This window comes from Gorilla gorilla, chromosome 2 (assembly GCF_029281585.2).
Source record: "Gorilla gorilla gorilla isolate KB3781 chromosome 2, NHGRI_mGorGor1-v2.1_pri, whole genome shotgun sequence".
Classification (NCBI taxonomy): Eukaryota; Metazoa; Chordata; class Mammalia; order Primates; family Hominidae; genus Gorilla; species Gorilla gorilla.
Genome location: NC_086017.1, coordinates 124,970,865 through 124,977,777, shown reverse-complemented (window position 1 = coordinate 124,977,777; position 6,913 = coordinate 124,970,865). Strand labels below are relative to the sequence as shown.

At 41.0% G+C, this 6,913-nt stretch overlaps 1 pseudogene; it reads left to right on the top strand.

Moving 5' to 3' along the window:
- Nucleotides 1–504: 504 nt before the first annotated feature.
- On the top strand, nt 505–913 carry LOC101130347 (histone H2B type 1-K-like; annotated as a pseudogene).
- Nucleotides 914–6,913: the final 6,000 nt, after the last annotated feature.

The window sequence follows — 6,913 nt, the reverse complement described above, 5'->3', positions numbered from 1 at the left end:
AAGAAACTCTGTCTCAAAAAAAAAAAAAAGTATGTAACTGTGTTCCAATAAAACTTTATTTACCAAAACAGGCAGAGGGCTGGATTTGGGCTGGGGTGCATACTTTGCCCGCCTCTGCCTAGGAAGATAGTCAAGGCCATTTTTCCCAACCTCCTCTAACAAGTCAGGGAGTCACACTCTAGTCCCTGGCTCTGGTTCCCTATCTGTCATAGAATACATTTTGTCTTCTTTAAGGGATATGAAGTGTCAGATGCCACTGTCTGCTCCCAGACCCAGAGCCCAGGAGATCTGCGGCTGCAGCCCCATGCGCTACTTTGCGTTTGTTTATTGAAGTCCTAATATGTACTAGGCATTGTGCTGGGTCCCAGAGACATAATAACGAATGATGCAAATGTGGTCCTAATCTCATGAAACTTACAGTTTTGTAATAAAGACAAACATTAAATTACTTCCCGTTTTCTCGAGCTGCTGTTAGTTCACCTCGACCCGTAGTGCGCCCTCGACATGCCAGAGCCAGCAAAGCCCGCTCCTGATCCCAATAAGGGCTCCAAGAGGTGGGTGACTACGGCGCAGAAGAAGGACGGCAAGAAACCAAGCGCAGCCGCAAGGCGAGCTACTCCGTGTACTTGTACAAGGTGCTGAAGCAGGTCCACTCCGACACCGGCATCTCCTCTAAGGCCATGGGGATCATGAACTCCTTCATCAACGACATCTTCGAGCACGTCGCGGGCGAGGCTTCCCGCCTGGCGCATTACAACAAGCGCTCGACCATCACCTCCAGGGAGATCCAGACGGCCAAGCGCCTGCTGCTGCCCGGGGAGGTGGCCAAGCACGCCGTGTCCGAGGGCACCAAGGCCATCACCAAGTATACCAGCGCTAAGTAAACTTGCCAAGGAGGGACTTTCTCTGGAATTTCCTGATCTGCCAAAAAAAGCTTCTTACCAAAAGAAGCACAATGGCCTTCTGTTACCCCATTATCTACTGCAGAGACTGAAGAATGCAACCACACCTGGATGGACTCTTCCACAAGATAAAGCTGGCCTCTTGGTCTCATTCAGATTCCAAAGAGAATCATTTACAAGTTAATTTCTGTCTCTCTGGTCCATTCCTTCTCCCTAATAATCATCTACTGTTCTTCAAAGAATTGTCTACATTACCCATCTCCTCTTTTGCCTCTGAGAAAGGATATATAATCTTCTGTAACCCACTGAGGGGTTGGGGTAATCATTCTGTGGTCCCCAGCCCTGTATATTAATAAATTTGTATGCCTTTTCTCTTAAAAAAAAAAGACAAACATTAAATAAATATGCACACACATAAGTGTATAACTATGATTCCAAATTGGGTCAATATTAAACAAGGAGGCTTTTATGAGAAAAAAATAACAGGAAACACTAAGTTACTGTAGATTGAAGAGCCAGGGAAGATCACTCTGAGAAAGTAAGAAACAAATCTGAGGAAGTAAAAGAGGCCTCTAGGATAGAAATGAGATTTCCTTGAAATTAGTCTGGGGAATATTGTTCCATGCAAAGCAGAGAATATGTATGAAGGTTCCAAGAAGGGAAAAAAGTATGTTAGTTCGAGCTTTTAATGAAAGTCTGAAGGCTAGTGAGTTTAGAGCTGTTGTCCAATACAGTGGCCATTGGCCACATATGGTTATTTAAATCTAGATTTAATTAATTAAAATTAAAATCTGTTCCTCAGTTGCTCTAGACACATTTTAAGTACTCAGTAGTTACATATGGCTACTATATTGAACAGTGCACACGTGGAACATTTCCTTCATCACAGAAAGTTCTGTTGGAGAGCATTAGTCCAAAGCATATGTAGAGATCTATAGTATATTTGAAACAATATTCATATGGAATTTTCATTAAATGGAAAATTATAAATGGAAGGCTTTTAAGTATCAGTATACAAACCAGGAAATAGAATGATATCAAATATATTAAAAATAAATGTTCAATCATTGGATTTAAAGTTGATGATGTACTTAACATGGTTGTATCCAGCTGTAATACCTGGACCACTGATCAATCTTAGCACAAAAAAGATGGCCCATCATTGTGTACTTCCAGATGGAATAACACATCATCACCTATGAAACAGTTTTGCAAAAAAAAATCAAACCTGAACCTGCTCAATCCTTTAGATTAGCACTATCCAACAGAAATATAATGCAAACCACATGTATAATTTTAAGTTTTCTACTAGCCTCATTAAAAAAGTAAAAATGAATAGGCGAAAACAATTTTAACATATTTTTATTGAATCTAACATATTCAAAAATCATTGAAATTATGATTGAAGCATTGAAATTACAATTGATTGATTGATTATAATCAATGTAAAAATAATTAATATTTTATATCTTTTTCTGTTAAGTTTTGGAAATGTGTTGTATTTTTACATTATCAGCACATCACAATTAAGACTAGCTGCATTTCAAGCACTGAGTAGCCATATGGATGCTGATTCAAACAAACTAACAGAAAAAAATTATGAGATGATGGAGGAAATGTGAATACCATCAGAATATTTGGTTATAGTGAGAGCTTATTATTTCTTTTCAGATATAATAACAGTACTGTGTTTAAGTTTTTAAAGAGAGCCCTTATCTTTTAGATGCATATTGAAATATTTATGAATGAGATTATATAACATCTAGGATTTGCATCAAAATAATCCAGTGATGTCTGTATGGGGAGTGAATAAGAATGCAGAATACACAAGATTGGCTGTGAGCTGATTGGTTGAAACTTAGAAAATGACACCAGCATGCTGTTTAACATTACTGTTGAAGAATAGAGAGGGTCTTGTTCATTGAACCCACCACAAATGAGATAATGGAATTAGGATTAGCTGTTATTACTGTCAATCACTTCTGACCCAAGGGGAGGTTATAACAATGGCTAGAATGCTTCCTCTGACTGTGAAGCAGACGTCCAATTGTGGACGATATTTCTGCCACCCTACTGCTGAGAAAAAAAAAAAGATTGTGGCTCTAAATTTACTCTGTTATATGAAAAAAATGAAGAAATTTAAGCTACTCTCAGGGAAGGAAATAAATGTTTCCAACCCAGCTTGAATCAGAGTGTTCCTAGGGGAGAAGCTAGTATGGTGGAGATGGCGCTAACCCAAATATGAAACCTCCCAAAGGGAAGTTAACACTCAGAGTGAGAAGACTGAGCTACTGTGATCAGTTAACCATTCCCTCATGGAATATCACTTTCTTTCTGGTACTAAACTTTGGAAGTCTGCATTTTGTTTTATCAGAGAAGGCAATGATCCTTTCTTTTGTATTACTCCCATAGACTAGTCAGTCAGCGAATTGTGAATAATGGGATGAATGATGGAAAGACAATCAGAGAGGAAAAAGGGCACTGTGGGAAGAACATGGTCAGATCTGGGAGGAATTTTCAGGCCATTTTATTAGTGGCCTGGAATTTTCTTCCCTTGGTAAAGCAAAGCTCTATGCATCTTTTTTATTGAGAGCCAGGGTCTCACTCAGTAGCCCAGACTGGAGTACAGTGGCATGATCATAGCTCACTGTAGCCTTGAATTCCTGGGTTCAAGCAATTCTCCCACCTCAGCCTCCTGAGTAGGTAGGACTACAAGCATGAGCCTATTTTTTTGTACGGTAGCTGCACTACAAGCATCCAGCTATTTTTTGGGGTGGGGGGTGGTAGAAATGGGGTCTTACTTTGTTGCTCAGACTGGTATCAAACTCCTGGCCTCAGGAGATTCTCCTGCTTCAGCCTCTCAAAGCTCTGTGATTATAGGCATTGCGCCCTATACATTGTGTTTTAAAGTACCAATTCAACTGTTTTTTTTTATTGTCCCCATAAGTACAGTAGATTCATATTTATCAACCGGAATATTCTTATTTTAGTTGAGAAAACAAGGTGAGAAAGACTTTCACCTTTTCATACCATAGTTCTTTGTATATTCCACTAGCAAAGTGATTATTATGCTGTTTTGTAATGAAGTATTTATTTCATCCACTAAGCTGTGATTTCAAAAGCAAAAACCTTGACATTTTCACCTTTGAATCTCCACCATCCAAAAAATGTGGGGCATAGTAAGAGGCAATACATGTTGAATGAATAGACTATCCATTCAACAAATATTGAGCATCCAAATTGGTGAACAGTACAAAATGGCAACTTTGAAAATCTCCAAATGAACACGTCAAATGTGGCTTCTTAGCTAGGATCTTGTCACTGACTTCAAAATCACATTTTTAAAAAAAACTCCAGTAAGTGAAGCCTGACCTCCTCATAAAACATGGCTTTTTTTTTTAATTTAAAAAAAATTAATAGAGACAAGGTCTTGCTATGTTGCCCAGGCTGGCCTTGAACTTCTGGGCTCAAGCAATCCTCCTGCCTTGGCCTCCCAAAGTGCTGGATTACAAGCATGAACCACCATACCTGGCCTCAATTGATTTTTGAGACAGAGTCTTGCTCTGTCACTCTGGCTAGAATGCAATAGTGTGATCATGGCTCACTGCAGCCTCCAACTTCTAAGCTCAAGCAATCTTCCCAATTCAGCCTCCCAAGTAGCTGGGACTAGAGGTGCATGCCACCTCACCAGGCTAATTTTTAAATTTATTGTATGTATGTGGTTTATCTTTGTTGCCCAGGCTGGTCTCAAACTCCTGGCCTCAAGAGATCCTCCTGCCTCAGCCTTTGCTAAAGTGCTGGGATTACAGGTGTGAGTCACTGCATCCAGCTGAGACATCAATTTAAATGACTTTGTTATTTTCTAAAATTTAAAGCATATATACAATGCTATCATTAGAAATACTCAACCGAATGTACTGCCCAGTCTGAGTTCCTTTCCTGAACTCTATTTCCAAATGTTGCTCCAAAAAGGTTTTTAGTAAATGCGATGTCATTAGGAAAGGTCTCTACTCCCCTGATTATCTTCTTAGATGTCAAGATTAAATCACTTTTCCCAAAATTGTGTTAATAAAATCAGGACATGGCTGGGTGCAGTGGCTCTATTATGCCTGTAATCCCAGCATTTTGGGAGGCTGAGGTGGGTGGATCACTTGAGGTCAGGAGTTAGAAACCAGCCTGGCCAACATGGCAAAACCCCACCTCTACTAAAAATACAATAACTAGCTGGGTGTGGTGGCACGCACGTGTAGACCCAGCTACCAGGGAGGTCGAGGTGGGAGAATCACTTGAACCTGGGAGACAGAGTTTATAGTGTGTTGAGATTGCACCACTGTACTCCAGCCTGGGCAACAGAACAAGACTGTCTCAAAAAAATAAAATAAAATAAATAAATAAACAAAATCAGGACATGACTTTGTAGAAACACATTTATTAAGAGTGAGGAGGTTATATTGTTTTTATATTCATTGCAGTGTCTTACCCTGGCCCCCAGGCAACAGTGAATGAGAAGGGAAGGAGAACAGAAATAATAGCACAGGCTCTTCAAGCAGATATTCCTGAAGTCAAAGTGATTTTATTTTATTCATTTTGTTATTTTATCAGGCAGCCTCTTGAGCCAGAGTAGGCGCTGAAACTCCCTATTTTTACTATTATTATTATTTTTTTTTTTTATGGAGACATGGTCTCCCCATACTGCCTGGGCTGGTCTCAAACTCCTGGCTATGAGCCACTGTGCCCAGCCCAGAATTATTTAAAACAGTTACTTGACTGTTTCAGCCCTGTTTCCTCAAATATAAAATGGGAACAATCATACTTCTAGGGCGTTTACAGATTTGTTGGGAACCTTAAGATGCAGAACACTCAGGGCGGGGTGCAGTGGCTCACGCCTGTAGTGCCAGCACTTTGGGAGGCTGAGGCAGGTGGATCACTTGAGCTCAGGAGTTCAAGATCAGCCTGGGCAACATGGCAAAACCCCATCTTGTGGTGGCACATGCCTGTAGTCCCAGCTCCTGGGAAGGCTGGGGTAGGAGGATTACCTTGAGCCCGGGAGATGGAGGTTGCAGTGAGCCAAGATCATTCCACTGCACTCCATCGTGGGCAACAGAGCAAGATCCTGTCTCAAAAAAGAAGAGAAAGAGAGGCCAGGCGTGGTGGCTCACTCCTGTAATCCCAGCACTCTGGGAGGCCGAGGTGGGCAGATCACCTGAGGTCAGGAGTTCGAGACCAGCCTGACCAACATGGAGAAACCCCATCTCTACTAAAAATGCAAAAAAAAATTAGCCAGGCGTGATGGCGCATGCCTGTAATCCCAGCTACTCGGGAGGCTGAGGCAGGAGAATTGCTTGAACCTGGGAGGCGGAGGTTGCGGTGAGCCGAGATCGTGCCATTGCACTCCAGCCTGGGCAACAAGGGTAAAACTCTGTCTCAAAAGAAAAGAAAAGAAAGAGAGAGAGGAAGGGAGGAAGGAAGGGAGGAAGGAAGGGAGGGAGGGAAGGAAAAAGAACACTCAAACAGAATTAATGTTGAGCTAATCAAGGCAGCTAAGAGGCAAATTCAACTCATTAATTTGGTCTGTAGTTCTTTCCTTAATAATGAGTAGATAATGAAATGTAAACCACTAACATTTTGATTTTCTTTATCCATAGATACTGTCATGTGGTGATTTTCCACCTTCTGTCACCTGTTAGTGAAACAGCCTTTGCAAAATTATGACAGTGGGAGAATTATGACAGTGCAAGATATCTGACCTAACTGACTTCATCTTGCTTCTAACCACCAAGCTGCCCCTGTTCATTCTTGGGCATGAGGCTGAACTAACTTTGGAAGAAACTTAGTTTATAGTTTAACTTTAAAACAAAGATAATAACAGCCCTTTCCCAAAACAAACCCTCTTCTCGCTTGGGGACCAGGCTGCCTTTGTAAGACTAACTAGCCACAAGATTAGAAATTATGGTTTAGGAGTCATGTGGCTAGACACCGCAAGATTCTAAACTTCCCCAGTTGCTCCTAGG